The sequence below is a fragment of the Rhamphochromis sp. 'chilingali' genome (assembly GCF_963969265.1).
Source record: "Rhamphochromis sp. 'chilingali' genome assembly, chromosome: 14".
Lineage (NCBI taxonomy): Eukaryota > Metazoa > Chordata > Actinopteri > Cichliformes > Cichlidae > Rhamphochromis > Rhamphochromis sp. 'chilingali'.
Window position 1 is genome coordinate 19426433 of NC_137941.1, and position 16135 is coordinate 19442567.

General features: G+C 40.3%; 1 protein-coding gene across 3 annotated transcripts in view; it reads left to right on the forward strand.

The window, feature by feature from the left end:
- Window positions 1-5853: 5853 nt before the first annotated feature.
- bcl9 (BCL9 transcription coactivator) overlaps window positions 5854-16135 on the forward strand; it is a 28568-nt gene continuing 18286 nt past the window's right edge. Inside the window, exons 1-2 of one of the 3 annotated variants that reach the window (XM_080902585.1) lie at window positions 5854-6039; window positions 7972-8138. The gene's annotated coding sequence lies outside the window, so the exon portion shown is untranslated. Of the gene's footprint in view, window positions 6040-6085; window positions 6422-6943; window positions 7077-7971; window positions 8139-16135 lie in introns of those variants that run through there. The other 2 variants (XM_080902586.1, XM_080902587.1) reach the window with 2 other exon arrangements.

Genomic DNA, 16135 nt, shown 5'->3' on the forward strand with positions numbered 1-16135 from the left:
AATGCAACCAGTTTCTCCTGCTGTCAGCCAACACAGGAGCCCCGCGGATAGGCAAAGCCATTCCCCAACCTCCCGTTCTTCCCACAACCACTGCTCTCTGTCGATCCATTTTACAGATTTGTTAATGTTCTTTGTGTTAATTTGTCACAGTTACTGTCTTCATCCATTAAGTGTAATGCACCTCTGACCGACTACTTCATCCTTTCTGTCTGTGTGTCTCCCCAGCATAAGAGCGTTTATCGAAGCTTTAAATAATGCAGATGGTAATATGATAAGTGAACAGTCAATGTTGGTGTCCTGCTTAAACACACACAGATGATGCATGCACGCCTGTGCATGCAGGCAGATAGCCGTGCACACACAGTGGAATAAATGCGATTCAGTTTTTCCCCTCTTCTATTAAGGTAGCACAGGACGAGATCTGGATTTTCTTCTCCCGCTTCCAAAGCAGTCTGGGTTAGTCATGCCAGAGAGTTGCAGTGTTGGAGGGCCAGAACATCGACCTGAAGAGCTTTGCTAGTGTGCATGTCTAATGCAACCCATTCTGGGAATACTGCCAGTCTACTGTTACTCCACCAGTGGGGTTTATCATACACACTTGCACACCCACATGCTTACACAGTCACACACAGAACCACAGAGAGAGGCAGTGTAGGTGTGTGTTTATGTGTGTGTGTGTCTGTGTGTGAGAGAGAGAGACAGAGAGACAGGAAGAGACACAGCTTTGTGGTGTGTCACTGATCTGTGCTAGCATGCATGAACATGTCCGACGTAGCCATGGCTTGCTTGTCAAAAGTCACAAATATGCAGCTCTCATCCCGTGATTTTTGTGTCCCTCTTACAGAATGTTTCTGCACAGTATTCAGAGCCGTAAAAGGCTTCCATCTAGCTGGCACTCCACATCCATGTTTGCTTAATGTGGAGAGGCATATGGTACCTACAGGGAAAGAAGTAAAGAAAGAGCCAACGTAGAAACCAAACAACTACTTCTTATACACACAAAGATATAGTCCATATGAACTGTTTTCAAAAATGGAAGGATTTGATGTTCTCTCCTCTTGTCTGCGATTGATTTTTGTTGGGTTTTGAGGCTTCAGCTTGAGCTTTCGGAAATTCTGATTTTCTACATTTTTAAAATGTAAACAACAGAAAAAATGGTTAGTTATGGTGCACAAAACATCTTTTTGAGCACTGTAAGTTCAGTGTTGGGAAGGTTACTTTTAAAAAGAATACATGCCCCAAAATGTAGTTTGTAACATATTCCGTTAAGTTACTCAATGTGAGCAACATATTCTGAATACTTTGGATTACTTAATGCATTGTCAAGCTTTTTACAACTGCATGAAGGTAGCAATCACATCCTGCAACTTCTTGTTTCTTTTTCTCTACCAATTGGCTGTTAAGCCCAAATCTCCCTGAATAGACAATATATTTACTGTACACCAACATTAACAGGATGCTTACATTTACAGCCTCTTATTGCATGTTTTGTTTGGGTTTCCGGCAATGCGTTTAATTATCAAAATTAGTGCGGGGGATAGCCTAACATATGAAACAGGAAATGACTGCTGTGTAATCCATTTATTTCAACTGAGTAACTTTATTTAATTATGACCTATTTAAACAGTTGCTCTAATGAAATACAGTTACTCATATTTTGTATTTTAAATATGTAAGGCCAGTACATGTATTCCGTTACTCCCCAACACTGACAGCAAGTCTGCTGTTACAGTGAGCTGCTATCCCGGTATTTTGATATTTTGAGGCTTTTGAGCAAAGGAGTCCCTGGTGTCAACTCAAATTTAGTGACATGCCACTTATTTTTAAAAGCAGAGTACACGCCCACTTCTAACATGTACACGATACGCTTATACCGTCATGCACAAGAAACTGAGCCCTCACCCATAAAACATCTTTTGAAGAGGAAAGCTTCCACTTTGCAAGAACATCTTCACTTTGAGAATCTAAATCAGTTTGAGCAAAGAGAGAAAACCAAATGCACACGCACGTGGCTGCGCACACAACCACACACACCATAAGGCTAGCTAATAATGTGTGCACTTAAACACCAATTCATTCAATCCCCAGTTGTCTTGATTATACATCTGGGTTAGATTTGAAATGTATCTTGATTAAATATTGAGAAGGACCACTCTCACATCGCTTGTCCTTAATGTTTCACTCTTCCTCTGAGGCTTGTGATAGTCACTCTATGATGAATGTGTATGTGTGTGTGTGAGAGCTTTTGTGTGTGTGTGTGTACACTTTAGCTCAACATAATTTTATCTATCAAGTAGCATCTCTCTATTTTTAATGCCATTAGCTTATCATGAGAACTAGTGAACAACCCCAGGTTAAGAGATAAACGTAGTAATATGTTTGAGAAAAGAACAGTGATTAGATTAGTCTTTTTTTTAGTAAATACTAAATTTGCAGAAGTGCACCATCAGTGGTAAAAATCTTCAAATAATTTTAATGTAATGGGCAAAATATGACAAATATCTCTACATACAGCATTGTGCAAAAGTCTCGAGGTAGAAAAGCTTGTGGTACAGCAAATTACACGAGAATTGGAGTAAAACACTGTAGCAACAGGTCTTATAGAGTGATGAATCCAAATTTTTAACTTTTGGCTCAAGTCATCGTCATCATGTACAGAGGAGATAAGGAGAAAGTGTCTACAGTCATCTGTAAAACAAGGATCCCCAACAACACTGATATTTCAGCCAGTGGTGTTGGGGATTTGTCAGCATTAATGGAATTACCATCAAAAAGCACCATCAAATTTTGATCCACCGCCCAATATCATCTGGACAGACTAATTGGCCGGGGCTTCATTTTTCAGCATGACAATGATCCCAAGCATACTGTCAATGCAGTAAAATCATACCGGGAGAGAAAAACACTGACAATGATTATGTGTTGAAGATTAAATGCTGTCAAACTAAATAGTGACTTTAAATATTGACTACAAAGAAATTAAAGGTGTTTTAAGACTTACAAATCAACACCCCCACAAAGCCTTTTGGTAAATAGATATATGCACTATATACATATACAGTAACCAACTTCTTGTATCTCTTCTGGCCTCTTCTGTAAGGAAACCCAATTAGAAACACATTTTTCAGATTTGGAGTCATCACTCCATAGGACCTGATGCTACTGGTTTTCAGTCCAGTTCTTGTGTAATTTGGCATACTTGATCCTTTTCCTTAAGAATGGCTTCTCAACAGCCACCCTTCGGCTGGGACTGCATCTTTCAGGTCCTGAGACAGTACTGGATTTTTCCTGTTTCTTAAGGACATGACTTTCAGATACTGTTCATCTGCTGTAATTTTTCTTGGATATTATTTTCTATGTCTGCTGCTTCTTCTGTCGTCTTCCATTTTTCCAGTTTACTCAGATTTTTTAAGGACACACTGAATGCCATGCTGATATATGCCAAGTTTTCAACTAATAACTCTCTGGGAATCACCTTCTTGATGCCAAAAATAATATGCCTATTTTGTGCTAAAGAAATGGGAACAAATTATGTACAAATGTATGTACTTGTTTTATGCAACAGGCTTAAAACAAAGTGCCTAAAGATACAATTTGGGTTCTAAAAATGGGTGCGGAAGGAAAGCCAATGTCCCAAAAAAAAAGACCTCTAGAAAGCCTGGAGAACTATTGCTCAAGACCACATTTGAAAATTACAAGAAAATCTGGCTCCTTGGTGGGTAAAAGCTCTATAAATGAGGGGCAATACAAAACTTTTGCACAGCGCTGTAAACCTGAAACTAATACTGCACAATTATACAGGTATATGTGTATGTATATGTGTATATCCACACATGAACCAGGATGTTCATGTGCGTGTGTTAATAGGGCAGGATGGGTGTATCTTTACATGAAACTGAAACCCTGCTAACTTTCACATTTTAGGAAACTTACAAAAATGATCAGACACTGCCCCCACCAAATGTTTCAGCGCTGGAAAGGTATAGATGGGGAAGGTCTGTGAAACTATCCAACCATGTGACAAGTGCCTCTAATGGAGTGCTGGACCATTAGTTTTCTAAAACCACCGAGTTTAACACTGTGGTATTAAAAGATATTATATGTCCTCTTCTATATGATGACATAAACCTAGATGTTTATCAACTTTAGCTTGGGTTTAGGGATTAAATGTTATGAAAGAAAGCTTCTGCTGCAAATTGTATGGATGTTCAAATACATTTCCCCAACAGGATGCAGTCAAAGAAAAGATGCATGCATAATTGGAAGTTTAAGATCCATGTTGTTGGTATTTGTGAACTAAAAGGCTTCACTATGTTGATTTAAAAAAAAAAAACCCTGAGTTTCTCCTTTTAATATAAATACAGCTGTTTAATATAAATGCACCCATTCATAAAACAAGATTTTTTATTTTTATTTTTTAACAAATGTAATACTAAACTTCATCAAGGTAAATAGATGATCTAGACTAGTGATGTCTGGGGAAATTGGCTCCACTTACAGTCCACTTTGATCTCTCAGATATTGTAATATAATTAGAAAAATGGTGAAATTTTAACAGTATGTCTCAGTTTTTCTTATATGATAAAGAAGTGCTGCTGTGGTAAACAAAAAGATCTGTTAGCACAACTCTTTGGGCTTAAATGATAAGAAATAAATATGTAAAATTGTAGAAATAGTCCTGGCAGCTCATTGCCCAGACGGTTCTGTAATTATAAAGTGAAAAGGTTTTGTTAATCATCAGACTTTCTCTCTCCCCCTTCTCTCTCGCTCTCTTTTTAACTATGGGCCCACTGTAAAAACCTCAAATTTACTTAGTAGCTAGTGAAAAAGCAAAACTGTTTCGGTCATTTATTTGCATAATAATTACTTTATTACTTTGGTGTAATATGAATGGTGATGGGGAAAGTCTTTATCATTACCAAAAGCTGTAAAACCTATTAAAATACAGTTAAGAGTCTAAAACGCATGCCCTCCCCCACAATTTCCAAAATCATCCACTGGACTAAATTGCAGTCTTTCCCGGCCGATTCTGGCCCCCGGGCCTTATGTTTGACAATCCTCCTCAAGCATATCAGAGACAGAAACACAAAGCTACGAAATTCCTAAAGCCTTAAGTTTTTCTGTTCACATAGGACAGAAGCAACAAGCTCTTGTTAACTTGCACTCCCCCCCCCCAAAAGATGTCTAGACAAAATAGCTGCTGATTGATTTTATATAGATTCGATTAACCGTTTCAGCTGCTGACACCATGTGTCTTTTGTAGGAGGGGTGTATCAACTTTGAATAAAACGAAAACAGAAAGAATGTGCTGTGAAAAAGTTTCAAAAGTTTGATGCTTATCTACCGCGCATGGAAGAGAATTAGGGCCACTGGGGAAAAAGCGGGCACGTCTTTTTTTGTGTTTTCCAGAACTCCGACTTTTTTCCCCTCCGAATTCTGATTTTAATCTCAGAATCAGAATTCAGACTTTTTTTTTCTCAGATTTGCGGGATTAAAGTCAGAATTCTGACTTTTTTCTCAGGATTGTGGAAAAGAAAAAAAAAGACGTGCCCGTTTATTTTTTTCCAGTGGCCCTAATCCTCTTCCGTAACTACGCCTACGCTCTTTCATATAGGGAAGTTCGAGGTAACTACTTTTATAGTTTACTCGGCAAAACAATCCCACGTAAACAGTTTAGTGTGTTTTTCCTTCTTCTCTATTTTCAGATGTCTTCTATAGTGTTTGCCATATCACATGGAGATGGACAGTGGTCTCTCTCGGCTGTCCGACAGTAACATTCTCACTGGCACACAGACCTGACCTAGAATTGCTACTTAGAATTCGACTAAACCATCTCGCAGTAACAGGGGGGTGGTGGGAAGCGACGACAGGAAATCTTGACTGGGATGTAATGGAGTAGGACCACTGGAAAGCTCCGGCGAATGGGGGGGGAAGACATATTCCTATTTTGTAATGTTACCGTGAAAATGTTGTGATTTGATAATTGTGCGGTGTAAATTCGTCGCTCAGGAAAAAGGGGAAATTAAGCTAGCATTCCAGGTGAGTGTTCCCCTTTTCACATCTAGCTGGAAAGTATCGCTACCACGGCTCGCCTCCTGGCAACGGGCACACGCGGGTCCTCCTCCCGGGGACATCTCACTTGGTATCCGTTCTTCTCTGCCTCTGTCCCCGAAGGCTGGCTAGCAAAACCCACGTAGCGTCTGGCCTGGCAGACAGTGAGCACCCTTTGAACCGTAAATGCCGATTTTTCCAGCGCAACAAAAGCGGATTATTCACGATGTTTTCGGCATGGTGTAAAACCCGCGGAGAAATATTGGTTTTTACCCCATTATACTGGAGGACCGCCCGTGCTTCGTGAAAATGAAAAAAGGATACAATGCAGCATGCATGTTTTGTATTCTTCGGGAGCTCCACACCGTTGGTATTGTATTTTCTTCATTTTAAACGTGTTTGGTATGATTTATAAATCCGAAACGAGATTATAGGCCTCGTCTGCTGATTGTGTCGGCCAGCCCTATCATCTGCCGAGCGATTTAATTGTTACATTGTTAACGGAGCGGGCAGAACTTGAAAATGAACGTTTGTCCAAGGCGGGCCTGAGTACTTTCATTAACAAACGAAGCCGTGGGATGAATATATGCGTGGGTTTTTGTGTGCTTGTGGGCGACGTCGTTGTTCTCGCTCTCAGCCGCCGTCCACTGCCTCCCTCTTCGGGGAAGACTTTGTTTGCGCTGGCCGAGGCTCCATGAATGCGAGTGCTGAAGTCCTCCCTTCCCCCCCAGTTCTCTGGCGAAACAGGAACAACTTCTTTTAGGAAAAAGAAAAAAAAGTTCCTGGAGTTTCAAGCGCCATGGAATTACTTTGTCCGCCAAGAGTTGTCCAGTGAGGCGCTGAGATTTCAGGGGGGAGTCTAATCCCTGTAGTTGCTGCGTGCTTTTACGTTTATTTAGCAGTTTTAGGTTTGTGTAGCTTTGTGTATATTTTAAGGACGACTTCCTCGAGTAGGCCTGTTCGTGGGTAACTTGTGGCATTGTGCTGTGCTACCTTTGGAAAAAGAAAACAAAGAGTTAGACATGGTAACGAATGTGATCACTCTTTTACATTTTACTAATCTTGTTTAACTTCAGGGAGGATAAAAAAAAATCCACAGGTCCGACAGTGTGGAAATAAAAGCAGAGTAAAAACACAGTCACCACCTGGGAATTTACTGCTGATGAATAAAGTCTTATATTGTTCTCCCTTACCAAGTGATTTCTTTTGCCTCACTGAACATTTTGAAAGCATTCGTCAGGTTGCTAAATGCAATGTTTTTCCCTTGTTTTTTCTTTGTTTTGTTTTTTTTTCCCCCTTTTTCCTCAAGAGAAGTCTGCAGCTTTTGCACTTTGTAGCAGTCCTTTCTCAGATCAGATGCTGTTAGTTCCTCTGAGTTAGCAGTGAGGAGGGGGAGGTTCAGAGTCTGAGGACAGTTTTGGAGCATACATACCAGTTGCTGAAACTGAACTGCAGACCTTGCTGGGTCTCTTCAATTGCTAGGCAACACTGCTGTCTGCCATTAATGTGCATCATTGCATAGTCTTGAAGCTGTTTCACATGCATCTTTTTGTTTTTTGTAGAATCACTGCTTCTTTTCATTGGGACTTTGTGTAGTTAAGGATTTACAAAAAAAAATGCATTTTTGTCTTTCCACTGTGCATTTTTGGTGCACAGAAGTGAGGAAGCTCTTAAAAGAGTATCACAGACGCTCTCCTAATCCCTTATGTGCACACAGGTCGATAACTGAAGAATAAATACGTGTCTGGGTTAAAAAATGCGAGCCTACACTGTCACTGTAGCCCCTAATGACCTCAGCTTTGCACTTTTTATGTGTTTGCTACATGTTGGACTTGTGAACACTGGCTACTGAGTGCTTTTTCTTGCCGTTTGCTTGTTTGTGTTTTGCCCGTTGAGCAAAGTCCCTTCCCTCTGTTCCAGGTGTGAATGACTTGTGGCTGTAGGTTGTCGTGAGGTGGCCAGGTTCCTGCACAGCCTCTGTGGCTGACTGGGAGAAGTCGAGTGGAGAGCAGACATCAGTGCCCAGGGGACCTGAAGGCCTGGTTCTCCATATGAGGCCCTGCTGAAAGGGCAGGGGGGCTTCTGAGGTAACCCAACTCAACTCTGGCTCTCTCTTCTTTTATTACACACTTTATCACACAGTTTCTTATACACACACACTCCCCTTGTCCTCTCTAGGGTGACAGAATGCTTGTAAATGGGCTTCCTCGTTGTTTTCATTGCTTAGGAGTAAGTAAAACAAGTAATGGCAGGATTATAAAGCCAGTGTCTGAAGTCACTCCCTGTTTACGATATGGCTAACTGTATTTACAGTGAACAGTTTGTTTTAAGTTTCTGAATTGTCCTTAAAAAAAAATCCTCATTGTGTTAAAATGTAGATAGTGGCCCGATGCTTGTCAGAAATAATGGAAAATCACACATGCTTGAAAGTGTCTGAAATCTACATTTTTCTGCTTACTGTCTGGTAGATGACATGGACTCTGTTATACAGGAGTTGCTGAAAAAGCTAAAACAAAGGGGTGATTTTGGACAATCTGTAGCCGTAAGGCCTTTGTGTTCATTATATGTTGGAATAAGAAGAGCTAGAAGCACGAGGCGCATGTTTTTCAGCTCTGCTTTTTCCACGCTATAATTGCTGTCAAAAACTCACTGGTGCCATAAACTGATAGCTTAACGCTGCTGTGATGTAACCATAACAAGTCAGGCGCGGGCACTTTGCAACGCCGGTCACTATCTCTTGACATTTATCTTTGGAGGTGCCTGCTTTCTGATGATGGAGCCTTGAATTGCGGAGCAGGCAGCCTGTTTGACTGCTGTTGACGCTCAGGGGGTAGCGGCTTGAGGAAAAGGACCTCACCGCCGCAGTGCATTGGACTATCAGCGCAGTGTTTGGTCTCGCTCTCTGATCTGCACATGTTGAGGACACAACACGGTCAGGGCGCTCTTCCTGAGAACGCTGTGTGCACTGTTTATTTATCTGCTATCTAATCTGAAGTGTGTTAACCAAAAACCACAGCGAGGTGAAGGACGCGGGGAAATGGATATTGATGTAAAGCGGCAAAGGATTTATTTTTGCCTCTGAGTATTGGACTCTCATGTTTCTGTGCATTTGTTTGCTTCGTGGGTTTTCTAATTAAAACTCGCAAGCCTTGTGTTGTGTATGACGTGGAGGGATGTGTTGGAGAGGCAGTTTGTCTCTGTGACTGTGTGGCGGGTAAAGGGGGAGGGGGGGGTCCCCTCCCTTGTCGTATAGTGGATTAGACTACCCGACTCAGTGTGTTTTTCTACTGCTTTAAAGGTTTATTTCATCTCTGTAGGACCTTTTTTTTTATTTGCACTAATGAAAGATCAGTTCATTAAAGACATTCATTCACAGTTCATTAAGAAATTCAGTTAATTTCATGAATGGCTCTCATGGTTGTAGGATGTCCACAAGGAGAAGGGAAAATAAAGTTTGACGTTTAACTTGTATTACTAACATTATTCTGCCCTTAACTTAGCATTGTAAGATTTTGTGTATCTTTTTTTTTTTTTTTTAAGTCTAGCAGTGTTAAATTATTACTACAATGCAAGAGACCTGTAATCTAAGTACTTGATATACTGCAGTGTGGCCCTTAAAGGGAATTGAAACACTTCAAAATCACCAAACTCCTATAAAACAGGATTGTCAAGTACTGTGGTGCGTAGTTATATTCATCGTTCCCACCAGAACTGTAGAAATATGATGGTATAATAGGCTAAAATTATGAACTCATAGAATATATTTTTATTTAGTTCAATGGATGTAGAAAGCAATTTTTAACTCCTCAGATTGTAGAGGATTGCTCAAAACCACTAAAATAAGCTTGCCGCTGCAGGATGTTTCTGAGAGTAGGTGTAAGCGGATGAAGGTTAAAAGAAACTTTTGACTTCTTTGGCTATTGATTTGTATTTTGCTGCTGATATTGCCCGTTCACTCCTCTGGCAATTATAATGGACAGTTGATATATTTTCTCTCTCTCTCTTTCAGTAGATATAAATATGGACTTAATGCATTTGATAGGTATCTATGCCTACAGCAACTTTTTTTAATCTCTAGCAACAATGTTTCTCATCCTCGGCATGAAATTGTGAACACAGTTCTTCTACGAGAGTCAGTGTAATTAAAATCAACAATTAGTCGCAATCAGTGGGTTCAGAAGGTGCTATTTGGGGGGGAAAAAACGTTCGCTTGTATCGGATTGAGCCAGTTGATGAAATCGGTGATGAAGTTTAGGCAGCGGAATTGGCATTTAGAGAGAGAAAGTGGAAAATGATGATCTTCCTGCTGCAAATTGGGTTACACGGCTTCTAGAACCAGTAACAATAGGAGGTGAAATGGGATAAAATGGAAGACAATAACAGAGTGAAGATACACAGATAGATTGATGGATGGATAATAACGTGATGGTATTAAAACAATACAAAACTTTTATCCTGTTGTAGAAACATGGACATCAGTGCTTTCAGTGGATAAAATTACACACTTCAAATTTGCAAAATCTCTGAATTCTCAATCTGCTACAAACTGTTGTACAAAAGCGAGCGCATCGGTTGTGTGCGTCCTGTTGATCACAGTTGGTCCATCATAAGAAATATTAAGATTAATTACTATAATAATAAAATATAAGGGGTACGGTTAAGGCCTAAATATGTAAATTCACAACATGGAGCCCGTAGTAATAAGTCTTTTCCGCTTTCCTACCAGCTGCAGCTGAATGTATAAATGTGTTTCTCTAATAGCTGCAGTTTCACATCGTTTTAGTGTAGGAGGTCACGGACTCGTGTGGATGTGTGGTGGGATTGTTGCCCATACAAGATCCTCGGGGACGTGTCTGGCTGAGTCAGAACGTACCAATCAATCTGCTTTCATGTTTTTTTCGCTGTGATTGACAGTTATGGCACAGACAGGCTGCTTCTTCTACAACGAGGGAAAGGGCGCTCGCAAACAGAGCTGCTTTCAGGTGGAACCTGGGTGGTGGTGGTTGTGGGGGGGAGCTCTGTGAACTGCATTTACCTCAACTGTGAGCCACCAAGCAGAGGGCCTTTCCTGCTACAAGGCTGACACTTTTTTTTGGGTTAGCCTAGCTTACCATATGACCAGGACTGATTTCACACACTTACTCACAGTGGGGCCGACATTACTTAGTCTGTAATCTGCCAGCTGGCCCAGTACAAAGTCAGAGTGATGTCTTGATTGTGAGATAACGGTGTGGTAAATTCACAGCTAGCAGGTGGTCATCCTGTGTCCTGCTTTCTGCATGTTTCATTCAGGCGGCGTTCTCATCAAAAACACTTAAAGTATTTCAAGAAGTGAGAGACGTTTGACTCTGACTACAACCTGTTGTGTGCCACATCTGTGAAAGTGCAACTTTGGACAACATCCCCACTGTAAAAACGCTGGATAACGTCCAGCGTTTTCATGAGTGAAAAATGGCTTTAACGAATAACAAGGTGGCCACAAGAAGAAAGCATTGTATCGTGATGAAGTTGACTAACTGGGAGTTTTTTATTGTTTCATTTCTTTATCTTTGGTGATCCGATAAGATGCCCAACAGTGTTTGTTTAAACTTTAACACAATTCAGGGAGCTCAGTTTTAATTTGAAATCTCAATTTATTCATCTGCTGTGGTAACTCTTCATCGGTAAGTATTCTTTGACTAAGCGATCACTGTAAATATGAGGAAGATTCTGGTGCTCCAGCCCTTTATTCTCTTTAGTTGAGCTTCTGATAAGTGATAGTTTCAGCGCTTTGTAAAAAAAAAATGCACTGTTTTAAATTAGTTTGTGAGAAATAAACAGAGCTTCATAGAGTTAAATGTTGTTTATATGGCTGAAGTGATTAATCTACATAATGCTTGCCAGGAAATTGTTTTGCAACTAAGTTGATATATTGATGTAAAGCAAACATTAATTTAAGTCCATTTTTAAGCAAAAATACCAACTCTACCAAAGTGTAAGCTTCTCAGTTGAAGAATGATGCTTTTTCATTAATGCTTAGTTTTGACTGTTTTCTAACAGTAACGTCAATAGATAATTTATAGTGAAAAATCACAGAGTTGTGCAGGGGTTAGAATAGAATAGAATAGCCTTTATTGTCATTGTACAGAGTACAACGAAATTGGAGTGCCACTCCCTTGGTGCAAGTTTCAATAATAAATATAAATGTAAAATATAAAAAGTACAAAAAAAACAATCGTAAGTACTCAAACAATAGTATGTACAATATATACAGGATAGCAGCATTAATATAATGACAGTAGCTGTGCTGCTTCATACCAGGAAGGTCCTGGGTTCAAACCCATCGGGCATCTGGGCGGTTTGGAGTTCGCATGTTCTCCCTGTGCTTGTGTAGGCTTTTCCTGGGCTCTCCAACTTCCTTCCAAAGTCCAAACACGCACATGTAAGGTTAACTGGTGACTCTAAATTGGCTGTTTGAGTGAAGATTAGTGAAAATGTTTGTCTGTTTCTCTCTCTTTGTTAGCCTTGTGATTAACTGGCGATTTGTCCAGGGTGTAACCTGCTTCTCGCCATATGACAGCTGGGAGAGGCTCCAGCCCCCCTACCAGCCTCATTTGGTTAAGAAGATGGAAAAATTGTAGTTTATACTGGACTTGAGTCTTATGGTCACTGCATTTGAAAAGCTTGCTCAGAATAAAGCCCCCTGCATTAGCGCAGGTATAAGAGGAGAAGAATCCAGAAGAATCAAGCAAATAAATCACAGTTTTCCCCTCCAGGAAGTCTTATCTTTTCAAGCTACTCGAGAATCTTCCTCTGTATAATCTGGGAATCTCTGAGCTCCTTTATTTATATAATTGAAATGTCAGTAAGGGCTGTCACGGCTGTACACTTGTGTATAACCTGGCTGTGTGTATATTAGGTTACAGAAATTAAGAGGTGCAAGAAATAGCCCTCTTCTGCTAGTACTTACACGGCTGCATTTGAATCGAATTGACTCGTTTTTTCGGGTTTTCTGTTAGTGATAGCACCTGGTACCATGTACTCTTTTAGTACTTGCTTGGCTGGGGTTCCAAGTGAGCTGAGTTGATCGGAAAATGTAATGTCAGCAGACTGTGTGCCACCGATTGGTCAGTCAGTGGTGTCATGAGAGTGACTCCTTCCCAAAAATTAAAACTGTCATTTTTGAAATCCAGCATCGAGGAAAGTAGCGGCACAAAAATCACGGCCCGAGTAAAAGCCCTAGACTGAGCGGGTATGCTATCGGCTCGACGTCGTTCATTGTTGTATTGTTTGTGCCACATACAAAGGACATCACAGGACATTTGGATGTGTTGCTAAAACAACCCCACGCACATTTAGGTGATACACAGTTGTAGTAGAAAATGAGTCGAGCTGAGTAGGTACCGCGTCCCACCACTTGGGGTGAGGGTAACAGTGATGCATATAAACAAGGGTTCAGACCACACAATGGTCACTGTGTCAGTTTAGATGAATATAGAGTTATGATATCCTGCCTTTTCGTGACTGAGGAACATGGCAGACTACATGGTGCTACCCAGCCAATCATGCTTGCAGTCTTTCCTGATACTTTATGCTTTCTGTGAAAAGAATCCAAACACACTGTGGCAGTTGAAGCAGTATGATACTGGTTGACTAGTGGTCATTTCACAGTTCCACCTAAACTAAAGTGGTAAAATCATTCTTCATCTTCTTTGCCATGCCTGCAGTTGTTCACAGCTGAACTTTTGAGAAAACTCAACAGCTGGCACAGCGCTCTGTACTGATATTGATGAACCACACAGGAAAGACAGAAGTGCCACGAAACACCCAGAAAAATGTCAACATGCTAGTTTTTTTTTTTTTTTTTTTTTTTTTTTTTTTTTTTTTTTTTTTTTTTAAATGTATGTATTATGTGAGAAAAATCAACTGCCTATTTTCATCCTGTGTCACCTAGATTGGGCCGTAATTGGGCACAAGAAGATGCATATCGTACCATCTTAACCCACTAAGAGTCAGACTTTGATTTTAACTAGAATGGACCAAGATCTTTAGATAGATGATTCATGGACTATTCACAATGGAGTAATTTCAATTTGGAGTCACCACTGTTTATATTGTAATCAGATCATTTATAACCAGTAGCAAAAATTAGCTTTTGTTTTGTTGCATATAAACAGTAGTTTCCAAGCAGACAAAATCAGATGTTAGCGCCTTAATTATCTAAATCAGCTAACTTAAAGGTAATCTTTTATTTTTATATTTAGACCGCAACTGTAAGCGCTTTGTTATAGGAGGCAGACAAAGGGGATTTTTCACACGTTGCTGCCTATAATTACAAATGTCATGTGTCTTGGATGTGGCACAAATTACACACACTGGTTTTATTGTATTATAAGCTCATCGCTTCAGATGGGAATCTCAAGAGACCTTCCAATACAGATGATGATTTGACATGTATTAGGGCCCTTTACTGAAGATGCACTTCTTTTAGTGCATCTGTATTTGATTTTTTTTTTTTTAACCCGCTGTCGAGTAATTCGAGCCACCTGCTTGTGGTTGTGAGCAAAGGACTTGAATGTGTTGTTTCTTAATCAGTTTTAGATCATGAATGTGAGGAACAAAACAACTCTAAGCTTCATTCTGAAAATGTATTTTCTTGAGTTATGTTGGCAGTTAAAAAACATCGCCTTAAATGGTTATTGGTGAATAAATCGCATAAAAAGAAACCAGGCAGGATGCTCAGCATGCATCTGATATCAGGATTAAGAAGCATCACCATTAATGTGAAGATTTCATTTTAAGTTAGTTCACCAGGGGCGTGGCTTTTGCATGGCTTTACATATCACTTATTGCTGCGATTCCATGGTTATATGCAGGGACCTAAAGGAAGCTCAGACAGAAATGCACACGAGCATGCTCTGACTCATGGGAACAGCACATGCCATAAACTTGAAGCAGAGTTCTCAGTGGATCTCTGACATTATTAGGACAGCTAAGTACTGCCTCATGTTGGTATTTGTCTGTGCACCAGTATAGTTATGTGCGTGTATATTGCTCTGTGACTGTATATTTAATTAGGCAGGTCTTAGCCAGTGTGTTTAAAATTCCATGGGTATGACACACCAGTGTAAACTGGGGTAATTCAGGGACACAATCTGTCTCATATTCTCTCCAGAGTGCTAATTTTGTTGTACGATAAAAGAACGAAGATAGAACATCTATTATATACTCTTTGTGTGTGTGCGCGTGTGCTTGTGTGTAGTTTCTCTCTTTAGGAAATACCAGGTCAGTAAAGATGCCTGAGCTTTGTTACGTGGTTTGAAAGGTTGCAAAGCCTGTTTCTTGTGGGCGCTGTGGTTTGTAAAATACAGAAAAGAATGTATGGAAAATATTTTGCGTAAGCACGTCTTGAAGTTTTGCATAGTGTGTTGTCATCTTTCCTGCTTAATATTCTTTTAAAAATTTTGATGCAGTTTGATTAATGAAACGTTTTAACTAATAACAAGGTGCTTGCAAGAAAAGCTTGTTGACCGGTGAGGAACGCAAATTTCTTTTCCTCTTTACCTCAGTGGTCTACATGGCTGCTGAAAGGCCTGGCCGTTGGGATTTCCCACAATACTTGTAGTCACAGGGAGACGTCCTCCCAGCATGAGCAAGGTTGGAATGTGGCCCGAGTGTGGGAGCGACTGTGCGGATGAAGGAAGGGGAGTCACGGACCAGAGAGCAGGGGAAGGGAGGAAAGAAGGGGTCTGCACAGAGGGCAGCAGAGTTTGTCCTAACTGAGTGCTGTTCCTGTGTTAATTCATATCTGAGATAGAAATGAGAGAAATCATTATTTAGAGAGGAAAAATGCGTATGTGTCTTACTGTTTACTGCTCATATTTGCTGCAGTGACTGCTGATTCCAGGAGTGCTCTTGCATTAATTAGCAGTTCTACTGGAGGTCTTCATGGGTTTAAAATTTTGATCCTAAAGGGATCCAGAGGGGATCTGAAAAAATTCATACGCAGTCTTAAATGGACCTTAAGATAATTGGACTAGATCTGAAATGCAGTTGACCTTAACAGACCCAAAGAGAGACCACCAGCAGTTAATTGGCAGGATGA